At 36.5% G+C, this 23,252-nt stretch overlaps 1 non-coding gene across 1 annotated transcript; it reads left to right on the forward strand.

Annotated features, from left to right (window-relative positions):
* Positions 1 to 22,831: 22,831 nt before the first annotated feature.
* TRNAP-CGG (transfer RNA proline (anticodon CGG)) lies at positions 22,832 to 22,903 on the forward strand. The gene has a single exon. It is a non-coding gene; the product is annotated as a tRNA-Pro (tRNA).
* Positions 22,904 to 23,252: the final 349 nt, after the last annotated feature.

A 23,252-nucleotide genomic window follows, 5' to 3' on the forward strand; every position in this document is an offset into this window, starting at 1 on the left:
TTTTTCAATGCTCTCTCCGAATTGATCTTTTCTCCTTTTTCCCTTAAAAAATGGAGAAGAGAGATTCCAGAAAGTGATGACGGGCTCAAAGTGGAGTGTCTTCTAACTTTTCTTTATTTCTTATGTGTCTCGAAATGTTCCTGACTTGTCATTTAGTGTGTTATGGATTCACATCTTTAAAATCCCAAAGTATGAATTTGACTCGGATTATATTTCCAAAGTATAACCTCGAGACATATATTGACGATTGAAGGGAGGTATTTGGTCAATACCGTTCTCAAGTAGCTTGTTCTATTGATAGATTCGGTCCACGCCGCTTAATGTGATCACATCAGGGTTTTTGTTATCGGTAACCGAATGATAACTACAGTCGATGCCGCTTATTAGAATTCTGATGATGTTACCGTTTGGGTATTATTATCGTTTTCGCAATGAACGGAACGGACTAATATCAAAACATGGCTAAAATTCATTCTAAACTTCGGATAATGTTATCGATTTTTTTTTCCCGTCGAAGTTTCAGTCCGGTTTTTTTTTGAGTATTCTGAAGGTAAGGGGCCGTTTCAATATTATGTTAGCGAAGTTTTAGACATTTTTGACCCCCCCCCCCGCGGCATCATCAGCTCTACTCCCCCCACCCCCGGTACTCCTAACGCATATTTGGATCAGAGGCGTACGTATGGGGGAGGTGACATATAGAAGGTCGAACTCAAGTTCCCCTGCCCATCTCCCAGACGATTAAAAATTGATTTTTTTTTTATGCAAAAAATTTATAAAGAAATAAAAATTTCGGAAGAAAATACATTTATATGCTATTATGATCAATTTCTGTTAATTACAATGGTATTTGTAAGCTAAGAACTCAAAACTCCTTTTTAAGAAATTCATTGCGACCCACCCTCTAACCCACGTATGCTAAATCCATGGCCCACAGAACACGTGGCCCTCGGAGTTATCTGTGGATCAACACCTCAAACCCAATTTTATAAAAATGAACTAAACCGCACATTCGCAGATCGCTCAAGTGACCCGTGGCACAGCATTTGAGCTGTCGCACATTTTCAGATCACTCAAGTAGGCTCGTGGCACATTCGCAGATCACTAAAACGACCCGCGACACAGTTCCAGAACACAAAACTTTGTGCCACATTTAAAGACTCCTTGAGCAACGCGCGCCACAGCTCCAGAGCACTTGAAGGATCCGCGGAACATTCAGAGATCACTAAAGTGGCTCTGTAGAGAACACATTGATAGGAAGAATGTCAGTTCAGGTGCCCACAAGCTAGTAAAAGGTTTTTCTAGTTTTTGACAAACCAAGTAAGATGTCACTAAGAATATTTAATATTTTTTATAAAGGGTGGTGATGACGTAAGCATCATTCAACATCCTCCCCGCCACCCCCCTTTCCCTGAGTTTTCATCAAAAGTCAGAAAGGCCGGAGCCTCTTCCCGACGCTGACGCAATACTTGCATGGCCTCTCCAGTTTAACCAAACTTTGATTGTATCGATTCAGATGTAATAGGGAAACAAATAAATAATATTCCCCATCAAAATATATTTTCATGTTATCAAACATGAATATTAGACACATCTTTAAACAACAAAGAGGAAAAAACGCGCAATAACAAGTGAAACTACTGAAGTTATCGTTATCAGGCTGCAAGACTATGTAGGAGGATAGAATTTATTCTCTTCCAATTCCCCCTGTGGCAGGGCCGTCACTTCAACTTTTTCCGGGGGGGGGGGGGCAAAGCCCATGTACTCAATGTATGTATGTATATATATATATATATATATACCATTTTTAGTGTATTTTATAAATCCTGCCCCCCCTAAATGACGGGCCTGCCCTGTGGACAAACATTTCCTATCCGTAATAGGTACGTAGTATTTATTCACTGTATCAATTTACGTATGGAGCTGTTTCGGCAATGACTTTCATATATCGAAGACAAATTCCATGTCGAAAAAATTCCTTCAGTTTTTGATCAGTTGACCAGATTCAAATTTATTTTCCCGGGAGACTTTCTCAAGGGATTTATCAAACCCGTATATCAAAACGCATTGAAAAAATGTTTCGTAATTCGTGTTATACATTATTATTATACAGTCCCACGCATTCTAACGCTTCACAATAACTGAATAACAAAAATGCAGGATTTTAGCACAAAGTAATAAAAAAAAAAATGCGTTTCTCATAAAAACGGAAAAAAAATGGGATAATTTTGAAGATTCAGCAACGAATTATATAGGATACTAAAGAGTTGTCCCGCTCGACCAAACATCCTGTTTGGTAACCGTACCTTTGTAACCGTACTTGCAGACGGGACTTTTTCGGGTATAGTTATCATTCGGTTATTGTTGCCAGAAACCCTCTTTCCCGATGCGAACACATTAAGCGGCGGAGACGGTATATCCGAAAAAAAGTCTGATCTTAAGTACGGTGACTATATAGCCCGATTGGTTGAATCGGACGCATGGGTGAACGGGTATTGGCAAAACGGGACAATAGTTTTTCTTTCCCACATTGCAAAATGTTTCAGTCGTTCCTTTTTTAAAATTCTATTATAAAACAGGCCTTTTTTTATTTAGGAGGAAAAAAAAGGAGGCAAACCTCCTTTTTTTTTTCCTTTTAAGCTAAAATTCTGAATTTTCCTTATTCAGCCATTGTGAGGAGCAAGAAGGAAACTACCTAATGTTTGTCACAAATTACATTTCTTTATTGTACACAGTACGTTTCACAGATCCCTAGAGAAAGTCTCCCGGGAAAAGAAATTTGAATCTGGTCAACTGAAAGAAACTGATCAAGAATTGAAGGGAAGCGCTTTTTTTCGTCATATAATTTGCCTTCACTATATGTACATACGACATTATGTACGGAAATGTTTTTCAACGGGGGTAGGGGGGAAGACACCTTCTAGCCTCCTACATAGTCATGCAGCCTGATAACGATAACTTAAAGGGAAAAAAATAAGTTTGTTAAAGTCTCAGCTTCAGATCAGAATTAGTAAAAAGACTTTCAATGAAAAAAAAATTAATAGCATTATACGAAGTCCAGATAACTTTTGACGAGTTCCCCCCCCCCCATATTACGCTATCGGTCAATTCCTTTCTTTGTAAAAGTGATAATGATACCACCGAATGATAACATTATCTATGATTCTAATAAGCGGAATCAACTGTATTGTCAGTAAAGGTTTATTGAAATTGAACCTTCACAATCCAGAGGGTAATGGATTAAGATCTCCCAGGTCAGGAGTCTGAAATTATGCTTTTCATAGCTCTGAAACTGTTCTTTTTTTAATTTTGAAATTATTTCTTTTATAATCCGGAACTAATTTTTATCATCCATTTTGAAGCAATATCTTTCTTTCACCATTTTGACACAATTTTTTTCTATAATTCTGAACTAATTTCTTTCAATAATTCTGAACTAATTTCTTTCAATAATTCTGAAACAATTTCTTTCACTTATTCCGAAACAATTTCTTTCACTTATTCCGAAACAATTTCTTTCACTTATTCCGAAACAATTTCTTTCACTTATTCCGAAACAATTTCTTTCACTTATTCCGAAACAATTTCTTTCACTTATTCCGAAACAATTTCCCCCTATATTACGCTATCGGTCAATTCCTTTCTTTGTAAAAGTGATAATGATACCACCGAATGATAACATTATCTATGATTCTAATAAGCGGCATCAACTGTATTGTCAGTAAAAGTTTATTGAAATTGAACCTTCACAATCCAGAGGGTAATGGATTAAGATCTTTAAGAAAGAATCTTTTCACTTATTCCGAAACAATTTCTTTCACTTATTCCGGAACAATTTATTTCACTTATTCCGAAATAATTTCTTCCATGAAGGAGTTTTCGACCACATATATGAATTGTGTAATTATGTAAATATTTTTTTACTGACAACTTTCTTCCGCTAGAGAGAATGAAATCAAGGGCCCCAAAAATTATTTGCCCCCCCCCCCCCACTCAGTGGGGAAACAAATTCTGTTAATATGTCGGAGTGATGAATTTACTTGATCGACCATTTCAATGTTTTTTTTAAAGCTTTGATGGAGTCATGGTCGGCGGGCATCTACGAAAGCTCCGACGGCCACAGTTGTCTAACGGGGGGGGGGGGGGGAGAGACATGCGTTGATGACCCCTGTTCTAGTCCAAATGACAGCTAATTGACACAATTAACACTTGAGATAAGACCCTTCGCCGGTAGATGGCTGCACTGCTACAGATACAGTTGTTCTTAAAAAGTAATTACGGTTGTTATTCTTTTTATACGGTTGTTCGGCATGTCCCTCTTGGTTAAGGTATCTGACTACCTCTTTGTTGTCACTTTTACATAAAATTGTAAATTACTGGAGTGAACCTTAATAACATTTTTTTGATAGAAAGTGTCCTAAAACGATGGGAACAATAATAAATTTTGAACTACCTCAATACAAATTTATTGGAAAAATCTATTCGATATGTATACAGGGTGTCGCTTCTGTATGGGGTGTGGGAATATGATGGAATCTGGATGAAATACTGTGGCCAACTCTAGCTAGAAAATCCTAGATCAGTTTTCTGCAATCTATTGCTCACAAAATCTACTGCGATCACGGGAACACTCAAAAATGCTCTCTCTTAATCAACACCATCTCGCGACTCAAAAAATTATAAGAATTCGGGGAAAATGCTTGAAATAATTGGCATAAAATTGGCAGAAATAATTTGAGCACTTGCAAAAAATATCATAAAAAGAGGAATAATTTGAGGATCGGTGAAAAATTAATAATGAAAAGCAATAAGAATTTGAGAACCAGTGAAGAAAAAATTAATATAATTAGGAGCATTAGTGTACAGTCAGGCGAAAGTAAATTGGGGAAATAATTTGCGAACCAGAAAGAAAAAGTGAAAAGCACAAATAATTTGAGGACAAGAAGAAAATAATATTCTAAGCAAGAGAAAAAATTTCTAAACAGGCGAAGAGAAATAAATGGAGAAAATAATTTGCATACCTGCAAAACAAATAAGTACCAGAAATTATTTGCCCACCGGCCAAAAACAAATGAAAAAAATACTTTGCAGACCGGCAAAAGTACCGTAAATACGAGAAATAATTGACAGAGAGAGGTAAAAAGAAAATACAAATACGAGAAATAGTTTTTGCGGACCTGCAAAACAAATAAGTACCAGAAATTATTTGCACACTGGCCAAAAACAAAGGAAAGAAATACTTTGCAGACCGGCAAAAGTACCGTAAATACGAGAAATAATTGACAGAGAGAGGTAAAAAGAAAATACAAATACGAGAAATAATTTTTGCGGACCTGCAAAATAAATAAGTACCAGAAATTATTTGCACACCGGCCAAAAACAAATGAAATAAATATTTGGCAGACCGGCAAAAATACCGTAAATACGAGAAATAATTGACAGAGAGAGGTAAAAAGAAAATACAAATACGAGAAATAGTTTTTGCGGACCTGCAAAACAAATAAGTACCAGAAATTATTTGCACACTGGCCAAAAACAAAGGAAAGAAATACTTTGCAGACCGGCAAAAGTACCGTAAATACGAGAAATAATTGACAGAGAGAGGTAAAAAGAAAATACAAATACGAGAAATAATTTTTGCGGACCTGCAAAATAAATAAGTACCAGAAATTATTTGCACACCGGCCAAAAACAAATGAAATAAATATTTGGCAGACCGGCAAAAATACCGTAAATACGAGAAATAATTGACAGAGAGAGGTAAAAAGAAAATACAAATACGAGAAATAGTTTTTGCGGACCTGCAAAACAAATAAGTACCAGAAATTATTTGCACACTGGCCAAAAACAAAGGAAAGAAATACTTTGCAGACCGGCAAAAGTACCATAAATACGAGAAATAATTGACAGAGAGAGGTAAAAAGAAAATATAAATAAGAAATAATTTGCACACCGGCCAAACACAAATGAGAGAAATACTTTGAGGGCCGTCAAAAATATCGTAAAAGAGAAAAATAATTTGCGGACCAGCGAGAAAAATAAATAAATTGAGTCAATCATTCGCAGATCTGCTGTCCTGAACGCCATTTGCCCCTCCAAAATATTTAAACTTCTGAAATTGCATAGGTGGAATTATTCTCATTTTAATGATAGAGAGACTCACTTTCTTTCGCTTTCACATCATCTCTTGCTTACCACGTTTTCATGTACATGATTAAAGCTGGTGCGTCGCGACTTTTGTGAATACTGATGGCATCCAAACATTGAAACGTAAATGTAAGTATCATTCCATTCCCCCAAGATTAAATTAACCAATCAAATATTGGATGCTTTTCTTTTAGCTAATTCTCAGTTGCTCTCACTTTCTTTGCGGATTTGCGTGTGTAAGGGTTTGCCTTTGATCATCAGGTAGTTCCCAGGTGTTCTCGCAATTATAGAGCAGGGGACCACTTTAAAATATTGAAAATTTAGTATTTAGTAGCTGTCGGCCGTTCCTTAGCCGCGAGGGAGCTAGTGGAGATTAGTATTACTTTTGTAAGTCCAATTTATTTTTGTGTGTGCTCTGTATTTGACAAATCGGCAATAAATATAGTAAAATTGTTCTTTACCGAACCGCACGTTATAGAAAAGGGGGAAAAAAAACAGGAAAGGAAGGAAGTAAAAAACATAAATAAAAGAGTAAGATAGTATAAAAGATAAGGTGATGAGAATGTAGCACAAAGTTATATTTCTTTTCAGCCCTCAACCTACCTGTCCCCTTTCATCCTTATAAGAAAGATACATCATATATGTGTGGAACAAAATCACCATCAGGTTATACAAAAAACCAAAAGGGAAAACAAAATTGTAAGATTGCAATAAAGCTTCGATGTGATCAGTAGAGACGAAAGAAAACAGAGTAAACATGTTTCAATTCATGACACTGACGTTTGGACGCAATATTACGTCCTTTGGTCGTAAAGTGGTTAAAGTGAATCGCAAATTAAGCTGCTGAAATATCAATCAGGCGAAATGTTCTTTTCCAAGGATGATGCCTGTCTCCGCTATCTAAGGTTTTCAACGGCTGGCTGTTACGAAGATTAATTTTTGGAATGGGAAAAAATGCAACTGCCCATGCGGGGAATCGAACCCACGTTCTCTCACTTGTCGTGTGAGAGCCCTGGAGCAATAGACTGCAAAAGCAACTGCCGTCAAACTTTCCTTAGAGCTCGTGTGTGCGCTGAACGGGACCGGACATGGACGGACGGACCTAATTCTGGCCACAGCTCATAATTGCCAACACTGCCACCAGATGTGAGAACTTATTCAAGGATGATGCCACTCTTCGCTGTCCATACGAATTGATAACGGAGGGTGGCATCATCATTGTATAAGTCGTCATCTAGTGGCAATCGTTGGGATTAGCGGAGAGTGACGTCATCTTTGGATACGTCGCCGTGTGGTGACAGTGCCAGCATTGGTGAGCTTTGGCCTGAGTTATGTCCGACCGTCCATGTACGGTCACGTTCAGCGCACACAAGCTCTAAGAAAACACTGAGAATCGTTGCCTTTGTTATCCGGTGTGCTCACCCAGCAAGTGAGAGGACGTCGGTTAGATTCTCTCGCAATGGCAGTTGAATTTTTTTTCCTTTCCTAAATTCACCTTCGCATCAGCCAGCTGTTGAAAATTGCCTTTAACCGCTATCCATACCGTTTCCGCAAAGCAGCAGTCGAACAACACTGCATTATTTGAACAAATTCTCACTGTGCAATCTACAAGCTTCTGCCACTTCTGGCTATCCAGATGAAAAATAATAATAATTTATACATTCTACCTCATTGATAAGACTTTACATTGAGAACGAAAAACCACGGTAATAAATCCCACGTAGACGCCGTAAAATCGTTTACTGAACATCGGATAAAAGAATCAAAGATGGCGTTATCAAAGAATCCTTTGATTAATGATATTTCATAGAAAATTTCAATAGAATCAATTTTCTTGGAAAATTGGGGAATCCCTTTGATGGAAACTAGAACTTATCAATGACTCGACAAAAAATACAAATTTCTTACAAAAAAAAAAATTTAAAATTTAGGAAATAGGGAAAAAAATGGATAATACGAAGTTGACGTAAAATCCCTAAAGGGGAATAAAGAAAAGGCAAAAAGTAAAATGAATGACAGGAATTTTTTGTTGATTTTTTTTTCTTTTTACGTGTTAGTGTGTATTTATCCCGAGGCTCTTTAGAGTGTGTTTGATGGCGGGAAAAAAAGTTTCTGACACTTGTTCGAAGGCTTCAAAAAAAAAAAATTGTTCTGTAAAATTGTCACGTTCTCTTCCGGAAATTTTCTAGAATGTTCTTTAGATACATGCTTCAGTGAAGGTTAACACCAAAATAGATTAAATGCGCCAAGAAAGAGAGATGTTCAAGTTCCCATCGGAGAAATCTTGATCCTGGAAGATCCGAAAAATTGCTCGGATGCTCCTACTGTATCCATTTCCTTTTCGTGTTGTTTCTAAAGAATTTTAAACGGTGAGCTTTACTTCAATATTGATTGGAAAAGACTGTTGTTACACGTTATGACAGTACGCTTTGTTCTTCAACAAGTAGTTCCCAATATTTGATGCCTCAAGCATAAGGTTGTTTTAAATAAACTGACACTATTCAGACACATCCCCATTGAGGTATTTTGATGAAACTCGGTATATAGAATATATGGACCCATGGGGAGAAAGAAAGATTTAAAATACAGAAAATTGTTCAATTTTTGACCACCAGGCGAAAAAGTGTCGCTTTTTCATTGCACTTATATTTTTCCCATGCTTCAGATAACGTATATATACCGAGTTTCAAAGAAATACGTCCATATAACATGCGTTACATTTTAATTCATAGTCATAATTCAGGTCAGTTGAATTATACTCAAACTACTCCGATCTAGGTAGCGCCCGTTGTGGTGGGCGTATCTCATTGCAGCTTGGTGTATACGTTACTTGGACAACGGGAAAATGATAATGCGATAAAATAGCACCACTTTTTCACCTGGTGGTCGAAAATTGAACTACTTTTTATTGAATCGTTCTTTCCCCCCTGTGGTCCATATATCCTATATACGAAGTTACATTAAAATACCTCCATCAGAATAGACCATATGTCAAGTCAACCATAGACCATATATAATGTAATACGATATGATGTTGTAGTAGTGCCAGTTCATTTGAAACCAAGCGTATCTACTTGGAGTTGTGTAGAAGGCGTGCAAACCGCTAGAAAGAGAGAGATAGAGGGAGAGGTGTTCTCATACTCATATAAACATGAAGAAAGCTTACTTAATTTGAAAATGCGCAGCAAGCTAGCTTCCCGCTAGACCAACGGCGGCATAATTAGAACATAGACCGATCACACACTACTAGCTAGTTAATGCAAGTCCCAACGCGGCCTTCATCTTATTAACTGTTTTTCGCAGAGGTATGGTTTCAGTTTGAAGAATGCTCAAAACGTGTTGATTTAGAGTGATTTAACAAGATTTAACTCTTGATTTTAGAGTGAAAATACGGTGTGTTACAAAATGAAAAATCTAAATTTTTGTATATTTGGGTCCTTATCCTCATCTATGGTCCTTTTGCCCCCTAACTTCCAACCAAAAAGTTTTTGCCTCTTCTCTCTTGAGGCAAACAAAAAAAAACATGTTTCTAAAGGTGATATTTGCTGAGAAGTTTCAGTTCAAAAATCAGAAATAAATTGAGAAATAACAGCATAAACTAACGGACAACGCTGCTTTCCCTCATTTATGCTGTTCTTTTCCAAATTTTGATTATGAGGACGGGGGGACCGCGTGCTGTATTTTCTTTCTCAAAACTGATACAGGGTGATTTCTCAACACATGTTCAGCATTTTTTTGAATTGGAACTATACCTCTAAGACACGGACGGTTGATGAAATAAAAGCTGAAATAGGATTTACAGAACATCCTGTGTATAAAATTGATTTTCTGTGTGTCAGTCTATGTGTGCGTGTTCTCTATACAAATCTATAATTCCTGACCAATCGTCACGAAATTTTGCTCGATAATTTAATTTATATTATTGCTCAGAAAATATCTCTTAATATCATACAATAAATATATTTTCCCGTGAAGTACATAAATCAAAAACCGTTCATGAATTTCAATCGAAAAATTATAACAGTTGTGTATTTTATTTGATAGGTGACAGCACGAGTTCCAGTTCAATGATGTTTTTCCTACATGTAATGTGTAACACCTTACTGTCTTGTCATTTTTTTAATTAAAAAAAAAAATTAAATTTATTAATATTAATATCGTTATAAAACATATAAATGGTACAAAAAAATCTATCGAGGGATCCTATAGGATCCATACTGGTGGATACACAAATTTCATAAGGATGAAATGTTATTTTCATTATTTTCCTGGAAGCAATATTTTTGTTGATAAAATTTCATTTTTACCCATTTATTGTATGTCTAAGGACAAAAGTAACTAAGAAAGACACCACACACACACTGTGAGTAGGAAGCTTCTTCAACGTTATAAATGCGCAGGAGACCATCGTATCCCTAGAAATGAGAGGGTTGCTTGCTTATTCTTGTTGCATGGCGTGCCGAAATTATTGTGCCACGGCAATTGATGATCGGTTTTAGTTTTTCATTTCTTTACTCGTTTCTTAGTATTTTTATCATTGTTTTTCATTTTTCGTAGACCTCTGAATGTCTCGTACCTCATTCGAAGGTACCGTAGATTGAGGACCATTGTTGTAAGCGAATATATTCGAACCTCGCTATGGCGATGTTCGGGTTACAGCGGAACTTCGGATATTATGAAGAGAATTGTTTGACCTGTCCTATAGGATGTTATATTATTCGATTAGATATGTTACTGCTAAAGTGCGAAATGCGTCCAATTCGCGGCGGGGCCGGCCACTTCGCGAATTGGCCAAGAGTTTTGGCCAAAGTCTGAATAGCATAAATGATTCGGATTTTGGTCGGCCAGTTCGCGAAATGCCTGGTGATCCCTGGCCAAAGCTCAAAGCGCTGAAGTAAGACGGCCCGGAAACAGCCAAATGCATTTTCTTTTAAATCGCCAACGTGGGATACATGTCTATATACAGCATGTGTATATGTCTTTGTTTCGGACCAGAGATCACCGGCCACTTCACGAACTAGCCGGCTTAATATTTAACGAAATTGGCAAAAATTGAAGGAATTGGTATGTTTGCACACATGCAGTTTGCGAAAAAATTCTCACGAAGGGGGATTTTGTTTTTTTGAGGCAGCAAAGGAATTGGTTCAGATTTTTGTCGATAGGGAGCGCTGCATAAAAGCCGGCCACAGAAATTTTAATGGGAAAACTTTTTTCAATTTCTTCTGCTTCTGAAACGTCGGTAGCTTCAGTCGGCGATCCGTGGCTGAGGTAAAACAACTTCCTCCAATAGGGTTTCATCCACCGATGCCAACACTACAATAAAACCTTATGTGAGCGCCAGTAACAGGGAGATTTAGGAATGAGCTGTTAATCGTACACCTTGCATTTTAATATGACTGATTTGCATATTTCCAGTGATTTGCTTCTGTGCAGCGTCATCTATCAGAAAAATTTTCAACTAATTTATTTACTTTTTGTCCCAAAAAAAATATCCCCTTTATGAGAATACGTTTTACGCAATCTCTGCATTCAAATATAGTGAAATCTCTCTATTGCGATCACTGGCAGAACAAAAAAATTCGTCCATAAAAAAGGGGGTCCGTTAATCGGGGGTTTTAAATGCATGCTTTTATTATACAAGGGAAAATTATTTTTGGCCGTAAAAGAAGTGTGACTGCATCTGAGAGGGTTAAGATGGGAGTTTTACTGTATACCAATTCCTTCATTTTTATGAATTATTAAACTATTTACGAATTTATGGGACTACTTGCACGTGTGCGCAACATCGCACTTAAGCTGTGGCCATACTCGTGTCCAGCCTGGCCCAATACTTTCCAAGGTTGGTCATGATCGTAAAATTTTGGAAGTTGGAAGGTATTGGAATGCTGGCCGAAGAGACTAGGACCTTCCAGCCCCTCCCCCAATCAAATGCCAAAGGAGCCGTCTTCGTTCTCGATTCCCCAATCCGTCTGACCACAAACTCGTCGGAAAACACCAATAGCCGCAACATGGAGAGGAGTTTTATGGAAGCAAATATTCGCCAAGGAACATTGGACCAATCTGGGCCAGTATATAGCCAGCATACATTGCAGCACGATGGCGGGGTGGGGGAAGGACTCAAATATTTGAGAATGACTCTTTGGCCAGGATGGACATGAGCGTGGTGATAGCTTCATACACACTTCACATTGATTCAAATTTAAGGACAGGCGGCTGCAGACATCAAATTATTTTTTGATACAGGTAGTATAAATTTTCCCAAAAAAAAACGAGTCGAACGTGTTAAATTTAGAAACGTACGGGTCCTTCAAGTTCAAAGTCATCGAAGAATATTGTTACGAGCATGCGCTCTGCATGCCGGAGGGTATATCCCATCTTCAGCCCTTGCGTGTTATTATAGTAAAAGCATTTCTCGTTTTATTTCACTCACATGTATAACCCTTTCTCCTTCCATGAATGGATGACATGGAAATTCTTTTAACGGATTTTCCTCCAGCCACATGCTCGTCCTGGAAATTTTCTCGTGTGAAAAAAAAATATGGTGGGTAAGAAATAGGAACGGCAGTAGTATATGAGGCACCTAAGACTTCCACCACGTGTTCCTGATCACACACTCACACTCTATCTCTCTCTCTCTCTCTCTCTCCTCCAGAAACACCTAAGAAGTTCTTCAACTGTAAGAAAAGTGAAATAAGTGGTATTCGGGGGGATTCAGAACATTATGACGGAAAGATTTTTATCCATCTCCTTTTGGCTTGAGGGACACACACCGCGACTGCATTTGTTTCCAGTTGAAGACTTAAGAACTCGCTAAGTGCTTAGGAATTCGCCTTATATATTCTCTACATCAGTAGGTGTGGCTGCGAAACCGAAAGTACTTAGTGTTGTATATTTTCTAAGTAATGATTTTATTTCGGAAGTGAGGGAAGAAGGTCTGTGTTCCATCTTCATAGGCGAACTTTCCTTCATTCTTTCAATCTGAATGATAATATAGAGTTTACTCCCCAATTATGATAAGTTCGTCTAGGATTTTCATGCCCTTAAAACTTCTAAAAATTGCTCTATAAAAATGAATTTAAGCCTTTAGATACTGTGAATATAAAGCACTATAAAGTGAAATATATGCCCTAAAAGCTTTTTCATCCCTATCTCAGATATGAACATTAGTTTTGTCATATTGATATGATAATGAGAAGTGTCGATGCAGTCTAGACTGTTTTATCTACTATGTGTATATATAGAAAGAGTCCAGAACAGATTTCTACGTTACATGTTTTACAGGCAATTTCATGTCTACATCAATGACGTAAGTACAACTGAACTGCGACGTTTTTTTCATTTCCAATCATTGGAATGCTGAATAAGAAGTTACCTTCGCTTTTTGTATAAAATTGTCAATAATATAATTTATGACTGCTACCTTCTTCAACTTGTTGATTTTTCTGTGCCAATTGGAAATAGGCCTGTCCAGGGGACTTTCCGCCTGTTGCGACCCACCCTCTCTGAGCCATATACGCTAAACCCATGGCCCACGGAGTTTTCTGTGGTCCGCCACCTCAAACCTAACTTTATAAAAATGAACTTCTTTCTTTCAAACCGAGCACAACTCAGGTCTATCAACATCTATGGGCGATTTTTTTACTACATAATGAGTTGTGATGGAAGTGTAACTGTGTGTGTACCTAACAATCTGAGTGCGTATGTAGTGTTGTGTTTGATTTTTCAGTGCCGCCATCTATGTTTCAGAAGTGAAGTGAGTGATGTTTTGTCTGTTGCGGCGTTGTATTTGTATAAAACAACTGAAATGAATGATAGGCAACTTTAAAAGTTTGCCTGCGTTATGCAAATGTCTGAAATGGCGGAAATTTTGTCCAGTTCCCCTTCTACGGTGATTTTTGGAATGTTTACTTTGTTTACCGGGGTTTTTAAAAAAGGATGTGTTTTCACAAGGTGAAAACACAATGTTTACAATGTCAGTTGTATGCTCCATGTATTCTTGAAAAAATACACTCAGACAATACTGGGTATTGATGCTGTCACTGAATTAAAATAAAACCGAAATGGACATAATTTCAACTTGATTTTTATTTTTGTTTTTAGGATTTAGGGGTCATTCAAATATTACGTCAGTTTCGATAGGGGGGGTCACTTTTGATGACGGGGGGGGGGGGATTTGGATGATGCTTGCGTCATCAACCATCCTTTATGGAAATATGAAATATTCTTGATGGCATCTTACTCGGTGCGCCATAAAAAGAGAAAAACCTTCCGCTAGTTTGTGGGCACTTGAACTAACATTCCCCCTATTGATAATTCCCCTACAGACCCACTTTAGCGATCCCTAAATGTTTTGCGTTTCCAAGTGATATAGAAATGTGCCCGGCCCGCTTAAGTGTTCTGGAACTGTGCCACGCATCACTCAAGTGATCCGTAATTATGCGGTGGGTCACTTAAGGAATCTGGGAATGTGAAGGAGAAACCTGAGTGATGTAGAACTGCACTGGCCCGCATAAGTTCTCTAAAACCGAGTCACGTATCTTTTAAGGGATATCTAAATGTGCCACGGATCACTCAAATGTTCTGGAACTGAGTCGCGGATCCCTTAAGTGATCTGTAAATGTGCCGCTTTGTTCATTTTTACAAAAATAGGTTTGTGAGGGGGACAGGAGTCACATCAGATAAGCCCCAGGGGCACATTTAGTCCACGGGCCAAAGATGTGATGAAAATGTGCTACCGCTCAAGTGTTGTGGACTTGTGCCACGGATCACTTAACTGATCCGCGAATGTGCCGCTTAGTTCATTTTTATAGCCGCTATGGTAGTCGAGTGGTCATAGTGACGGACTTGTATCGCGAGGACCCGGGTTCGAATCCCACCGTCGCCATAGTGGTGGTCGGCTGAAGTTGGTTTTCTGTCGTTCCCAACTTCAAGGCGCGAATGCGAGCCGATCTCCCCTTTAAAAAGTCTCGTCACAGAGAGCAACAGACCTACAAATGTAATTCAATCATAACACATCACTCACTTCACTTCTGAAACATAGATGGCGGCACTGAAAAATCAAGCACAACACTACATACGCACTCAGACTGTTAGGTACACACACAGTTACACTTCCATCACAACTCATTAGGTAGTAAATCGCCCATAGATGTTGATAGACCTGAGTTGTGCTCGGTTTGAAAGAAAGAAGTTAATTTTTATAAAATTAGGTTTGAGGTGGCGGACCATAGAAAACTCCGTGGGCCATGGGTTTAGCGTATATGGCTCAGAGGGTGGGTCGCAACGAATGTCTTTTGAAATTTTGAGTTCTTAGCCTTCATATAGCATTGAAATCAACATGAATTGTTATAAAAGCATATAATTTCTATTTCAATTTTTTCAATTTCAATTCAATTTCTTCAATTTCAATTCAATTTTTTCAATTTCAATTCAATTTTTTCAATTTCAATTCAATTTTTTCAATTTAAATTCAATTTTAATTCAATTTTAATTCAATTTCAATTCAATTTTTTCAATTCAATTTTTTCAATTTTTTCAATTTCAATTCAATTTTATTCATCACATCATCTATAAAGGTATCATCACATAAAGGTATTTTCTTTGGAAATTGCAATTTTTTTTTAAATTTTTGTGCATTAAAAATATAATTTTTTATTGGAGGGGGAGCCATGAGGCCCCCCCCCCAATCCCCGCATACGTCTCTAATACCACCATTATGCGTTAGGAGGTGGGGGGGGGCAGAGCTGACGGAATTTTGCTGACAAGGGGGTGATGGGCGCCAGAGTTTCGTTGACTTTTGCTGACAGCGGGGGGGGGGGGGTCAAAAATAGCTAAAACTTTTCTGACGTAATACTTATGAACGGCCCCTTAGAATAAAATTTATTTCATCAGCGCAGAGTTAAAATGCACAACAAAAATCATACGCAGATTCTCAAAAGGGAACGATTCTTCTATTATCTGCCGACAAAGATTTAAACACTGAAAAGCTCCTTTCTGCTTTAACTGACACTGCTGGAGCATACTTGAAAAAAGTTACATAACTCGGTTCAGAATCCAAGGGGTCATTCAAGTATTACGTCAGCATCGGGGGTGAGGGGGTTTCGGATTTGCTGACTTTGATGACAAGAGGGGGGACGGGGGGGAGTTGAAGGTTGCTTACGTCATCAACCACCCGTTTTTGAAGATATGGAATATTCTAAGCTGCTGACGAAATTTTGCTGACAGGGGGGGTCAGTGTTTTGGTGACTTTTGCTGACAAAGGGGGGGGAGGGGATCAAAAATGTACCGATTTCTTGTCGATTACTAAAATTAGAGGTCAAATTAGCCCTCGTGCGCAGAAAATGACCGTGGTGTGACAAAAATGATCAGTTTCTGTGGAGTCCTTTTCTTCACTTTGTACATGTTGAGAGAAAATCCGATTTCACAATAATACACGAATCATTAACAATCGATACAAAAATGATTTACAGTTACTATAGGGATAATTTCCAAATAATTAGAAAATATTGAGGTTGTTTTTTGTTTTTATCCTGGACCTGCTCGAAGTTGATCAGATGCATTGATGGTAATCACATCGAACCAAATTTTCCCTCAAAAATTTCCCTTTTCAGTAAGTTTACCCCACAAATTCGGAATTAGTGTTGCTATCTAGTGATATAAATAGCTAGCGAAGTACTTAGCTTTAGAAAGCACAAAATTTAAAAAAAAAACAATAAAATTTAAATAATTCTTTTGTTTGAAAAAACAAAATTTCACACATGAACTGATTTTAGCTAATTTTTCTCTCGAATATTGAAAATTTTTCACGAATTATCATCACTGGTTCAGATGATTTATCTATTTACAGCCACGCACCAGTGTCCCAAAAGGGATAGGACTGGCGGAATTTCCTTATCTAAAATTGCAATGTCGTTGCTGATTGGTTGGAAACCGAATTTCAGGTAATTTGCTCAATCAGCCACGACGTTTCATTTTTAGTACATAAAAACCAATCCCCTCAAATGATGTAATCTGCTTCCACTGCGGTTGCGCATGATTTTCAAAATAAGTTGCCAACATTGCCAGTTGTCTCTGATATTTCTGTTGTACGGCGCAGAATGGGCGCTTTTTGTCGGAAATTATGAAATATAAATATGCCTTAAAATTTTAAAAACATGCTCTATCACGTAAAAATGGCGAAATATGAAATGAAAATGCAAAGACATAGAAATCCGAGCCGTAGTGATAAGCTATTAATAAGAAATAACAATGTAATTATTGGAGTCCGGAAGTGTTCAGGCAAAATGGCATAAATGCCTTTTTCCAACATTTTTGATGCAAATGCGTTTTGAAATTTTCCTGCCATAAATGCGTGCGTGCGTGCATGAGCGCGCGCGCGCGCGTGTGTGTGTGTGCCTATTTTAACATAGTTTTAAGTTTATTAGTGAATTTCAGAGGGAATAATCTGTGAAAGTTGGATGTTTCGAGCATTCGGAACTTCTAAAGAATTGCTGCTTTTAAAATTCTCCAACTCTCAGTGAAAGAGCCCCCTCCTCCAGCCCCCCATTTGATCTGGAATGAGTGATTAGATAAGTGGTGTTGCATGTATTAAATTTGCTTTCACCGGATGTGCTGTTAATTGTGAATGATTTTGTTTCAGATACACGCAGCCCGTGTTACAAAATCAGAGGGAAATAAGAAATTTTTGCTTTCTCCGCAGGCTTCACATATGTCTCGCTCAGGCATTAGACTGCGTTTTATGTGTATAGCGGACCGATGATTGTCCCAAGAGGTCATGAATTGACGTAATGGTTCACACAAGGCAGACTAGGAGCAGACAGTGCTCTGGGACCCATATTGTTTTGATTTTATTATCTTTTAACATAAATACACTGCAAACAACCATGGCTATTTATTAAACATACATATTTAGTATTCGATTGAATTGACCGGAGTCGCGCCCCCAGGGGTGTGCGACAGATACGACCACACAGGGCAACGCGTGAAGAAGTCCCGCATACGTGGTAATAATTCACAAAAATAGAACAAGATAGCCATGCTTCACCTATAGAAATGATAACGATTATTTCAAATAATACAGCAAATAAACGAGATTATTCGCAACTCAATGGAGCCTCACAGATTATTTTCTCTACGGGTTCCGCTTCTGGTAATGACGGCCCTGGAAGTGGCCAAATTCTGAGGGTCTACTAACATTTTATTTTGGGCTAGAAATCAATTTAACTTCTATAATACTGCAGAGTTGTTATAAACTATAAATTAAAACAAGACGGATTAAATACAACCAATTTTTCAGCTAGATTTTAGACCTTTAATACCTTTGTTCTTAGTGCCAGTTCAGGCATTTTTTAGTGTTTTTTGCTTGTCTATTTCGACCATTTTTAGTGCCTAAACTTTCGGGTTCTAGTGATAAAAAACCGCAAATTTCTGAATTTGAAGTAAAAATTTGAATGTAAAGCTAGAAAGGAAGGGAAGAAATGTGTCTTCTGTCATAAACAGAAGTGTAGAAACCAAAATGAGAGTGTGTGGTTCGATCCACACAAAAAAAATCTAATGCATGGACTACACCCGGGGGAAAAAAATGAAATTTATTTGATGTCTTTTCGGTACCATATCTAAATATAAATCTCGCCCCCACTTCCATCTTATACAAACAGTCATTAGCAAAAGTGTAAGCGGAATGCGTTTTTTATGCTCCTCCCGCAATTCCGTCCGTAAAAAAAAAAAAAATGACAAATGTCACACGATCGCTTGGAATCAGAGGGATTTGTTAAAGAGAACTTTCTCGGTGAGAGACAGATACTTACAAGAAATAGAAAAATACGGGAAAAAGGCGGAAAGTTACGAGTATGACAAGCCAACCCATTTATTCGGCAAAGATACCAACAAGGCCCATAATCTCTATGAGCTTCGAGCTTCGTCTCGAAACTTTCGGAGAATCCCGACTCTCTCTTGGTATCTTTTCGCAACTCGAAGGGTAAAAAGAAAAACACCACCAAAAAAAACACATTTTTTCGTGTTTTTTTTTAGTATTTCTTCTATTTTTCCAAGGAACTAAGAAAATCTCTTCTTGAGATCTAGAATGTGTCTACTTGTATTCTTCTGTCAGCGATCTTATAGAGTTCAAGGATTGGAGGATAAGAAGTTGCCACAAGACGTTCTTCGTGTCTATCTTTTGCTTAGTTTTACTTCTTTTTTTTTTGAAAAGAAAATATAAGATTTCCAAGTTTTGAGAGATTTTCATTCTTTATTTTTCTTGGTTTTATTTGGATGAACCTATGGAAGAAATTTATCTATATGTGCAATTTTCGGGTGTTTGGAACAAAAATATTCATATAAAATGGGAGAAAAATTTTAAAAATAGCTACGTAATAGTTTGAATTACGAATATGTTTTAAACAAATAAATTAAAGATATTAAAAGAAAATTGTGAAACAGTACGTTTCGGAAGAATTGATGAAAAAATGAATATGTCGTGGTTTATTTTAGAAAATATATTGCAGGAAATACATTTAATTCTAGGAGGGGAAAAATGTCAAAAATGGATTTTTGAAAAAATCGATGAAAATGAAAAAAAAAAAAATTTACTGAGATTTATCGAAAAATAAAATTAATAAAAACTGTAAAGAAATTAGAAAAAACAAATAAAATGCAGAGAAAAATGAAATATATACTTGTATATATTTCCCAGAAATTTAAAAATGGAATGATAAAATATCGCGAGAAATTTAGAAACAAAATGAAAAAAACAAATTTTTAAAATTAAAAAAAAAATTAAATGAAAAAAAAAATTCCCAGAGAAATAAAAAAAAAAATTAAACAAAAACAAGTTCCAGAACCGAAAAGTGAAATGGAAATGCTTAAAAAAATAAAAATTTAAATTACATGAAGAAAAATTCAAAGAAATTACAGAAAAATTATATAGAAATCAGAAAAATAAAATGAAAAAAAAATCCTGAGAAATTTGAAAACAAAATGAAAAATAAAGTTTTAGAATCAAAAAGATGAAATAAAAAGAAAAATTTCCAGACCAATTAGAAAAGTTTATTTAAAAAGTTCTAGAATCAGAAAGGTGAGATGGAAAGAATATGCCAGAGAAATTAAGTAGTTGAATTGAATTATAAAAATTTCAGAGAAACAGGTTGAAATAAAAGAAAAAATTCAAAAAATTCGTGAGAGAGAAAAAAAATTCAATGAAATTTGAATATTAAAATGAAAAAATTCCAAAGAAAAGTGAAAAATAAAATGGAAAAATATTCCGAAATAATTATGATTAAAAAAGTCCAAAAAATATTGAATTGAAATAACACAAAAACAGAATAAATCACAAAAATTTCGGAAAAATATAAAAATAACTTAGAACTTGAAAAAATACAATATAAAACAATGCAAATAAAAAAATTTTCATTCCTAAATTTATGATAAATTCAAAGAAAAGAAATTATGGAAAATTTAAAATTTGTGAAAATAAATTTGGGTGAAGTAAGAGATTCCAAAAATTACCACTCAAGTACTAGTCTTAAATAAAATAAGTCAATTTGTTTTTGAAAGTTTAAAATAATTAGAAATAAATTCGAGGAAAATGTTAAGAAATGTAAAAAAAGTTAAATTTTAAGAAATCTTATATATAAAAGTGAAAGTATGTATGTATGTTCTTTATACAAATCTACAGTTTTAGACCGATCGTCGCCAGATTTTGCATATATACCAAACAGGTCCGGGATTGAACCGTAGGCTACTTTAAAAGTTCGTCAGAGCTAGGCAAATGCCCAAAATGGGCAGAAACTGTCGGGCAACAATAGTTTTGGGGCCTCAACAATTAATTTCGGAACGGTTACTTTCGTTACCGTGGTTTCCAACAATGCGTTTCAGACGCAAATATATGCCTTTACAATGGTTTGTCACACCTTTAATTCTGTTATTATAACAGTTTATTCCTTTATAACGGTTTGTCACTTTTCCAATCCTCCCAGTAATTAAAGAAAACCCGGGAAGAGCGCCGGGTATTTCTGCTAGCCTATATACAGGGTATCCTGTAAGTGCAAATGCGGCCTTTATCTCATCAACCGCCCATCGTATAGGTATAGTTTCAATTTAAAAATTGCTTAAAAGGCGTTTGAATAATATTCGCTGCACAAGCTGGACGTATGACGTCGCTAACAAAACTGGGAATAAAAATATTCAACGCCAACTGATGAACTCAATGCTTGCCTCAAATCATCAGCACTCTGGCACGAAGTTAAAAAATTATCATTAAGTTCAACTGGAAAATGACTCAGCACTGCTATCATTTTCACATCAGTTTACCAACCAGTAGACCCAAGCACTGGACCGATTACGTTCCCAAATGGATTTTGCCAGTTGTTAAACTCAGTTCAAGAACTTGGAGATAAAGTCTTCCCAAACATTCAGCAAAATGACCAAAACCATGAGTGGCTTTCTGAGAGCGATTCTGGCACCGAAAAATGACAGTGTGAATAAGATAACGAAAAAATCCTAAAAATTATTCCAGGAGACTCCACATCTTACAAATCGGTTGACACTGTCACAGGCATTTAGTTCTGTATCCTGCAGAATTTCTGGACTCCTTTGGATATTCCGGGTGTGCCACCACGCAATTTGACCCTCAAAGTCGGAGCACCTTTAATGCTTTTAAGAAATTTGGAGACACCGAGACTTTGCAATGGCACCAGACTCTGCGTGAAGAATTTGCACAATTGCATCATTGAAGCAACGATTCTAACTGGATGTGAAAAAAGAAGAAGAAGTCTTCATTCCACGTATCCCAATTATCACCGAAGAAATGCCATTCACTTTAAAGCGATCACAGTTCCCGATTCGTTTAGCTTTTGCCATGACAATCAACAAAGCGCAAGGCCAGTCCTTAGCAGTGGCAGGTATCAACCTACTTGAGCCCTGTTTTTCACACGGACACCTTTTCGTCACCTGTTCGCGTGTTGGTAATCACAAAAATTTGTACATCTACACACCAGATGTAAAAACAAAACATATCGTGTATTATCCACAAGCGATTGCCTGAAGATTTTAATTAAAATATTTAGAAATAAAAGTAATTTTTTCTTACTTGATGCAGAAATTTTTTTGATTAAGAAGTAATTAATAAGCTATACGTATATAAATTTTTTACGGGGTGGGCAACGTCGCCGGGTATCAGCTAGTTTCAAATAAATATTAAAGAAAGATTTCCGAGATAAAAAAATCGTATGTGTGAAAGATAAAAATTACCTCTCTACTTTTTAAACCCTTTTAAAACGTTTAAAAAGTGTTTAAAAATTAGAGAGGTAATTTAAAATCAGTTGACAATAATTATTGAAATACGTTACCAAAACTTCTTATAAATAATTTTTGAATTTTCTTTTTAAATTATCGAAAAAAATTCGAAACATAAAAATTGATTAATGTGTAAAATGAACTCGATAAATATTGTAATTTATTTAAAAAAAAAAAACCGAGAAATTTCAAAATAAAAGGTAAATTTTTTAAAATTCTTATAAAATTATGAAATAATAAGAAAAATATCATTAAAATATGGAAAGGTTTGAGAGAATCATAGGATATGATCAAAACCTATGCGAAAGAAATTTGATTGCAATAAATTCAGATAGAAAATAATTCCTAAATGAATTTTTGGAACTACAACACTAATAAGCGCTAATTGCCGCAATGTGGCTGAGTGGTCTAGGGGTATGATTCTCGCTTCGGCTGCGAGAGGTCCCGGGTTCAAATCCCGGCTGAGCCCTGCAATTTTTTTTTTTACCCATATACGCAGGCAAGTACACAGGTCTGTCAAACGCACAAGAAAATACATTAAGCACTATTCTGCTTCTCATGAAAAAGGAATAAAATATATTTCATTTTGAGGATACCTGGTGTAAATAATTTAATTGTATGGCATGGGTTTCATACATTTCCTAACTATTACAGTATTGTTATTCGGCACATTTACGACTTCCAAAACATCCCCTATAAAACCCAGGGTCGTAATGAGGGGGGGGGGGGGAGACTTCAAGATACTTCTACGAACCATGTGCTAACAAAGTACCTCATCAAAGCAAATGCAAAAGTTACGCAGAAGAAAACGACAGAAA

The sequence above is a fragment of the Pholcus phalangioides genome, unplaced genomic scaffold (assembly GCF_987345545.1).
Source record: "Pholcus phalangioides strain wild (caught in Gottingen) unplaced genomic scaffold, Ppha-v1.0 ptg000032l_1, whole genome shotgun sequence".
Classification (NCBI taxonomy): domain Eukaryota; kingdom Metazoa; phylum Arthropoda; class Arachnida; order Araneae; family Pholcidae; genus Pholcus; species Pholcus phalangioides.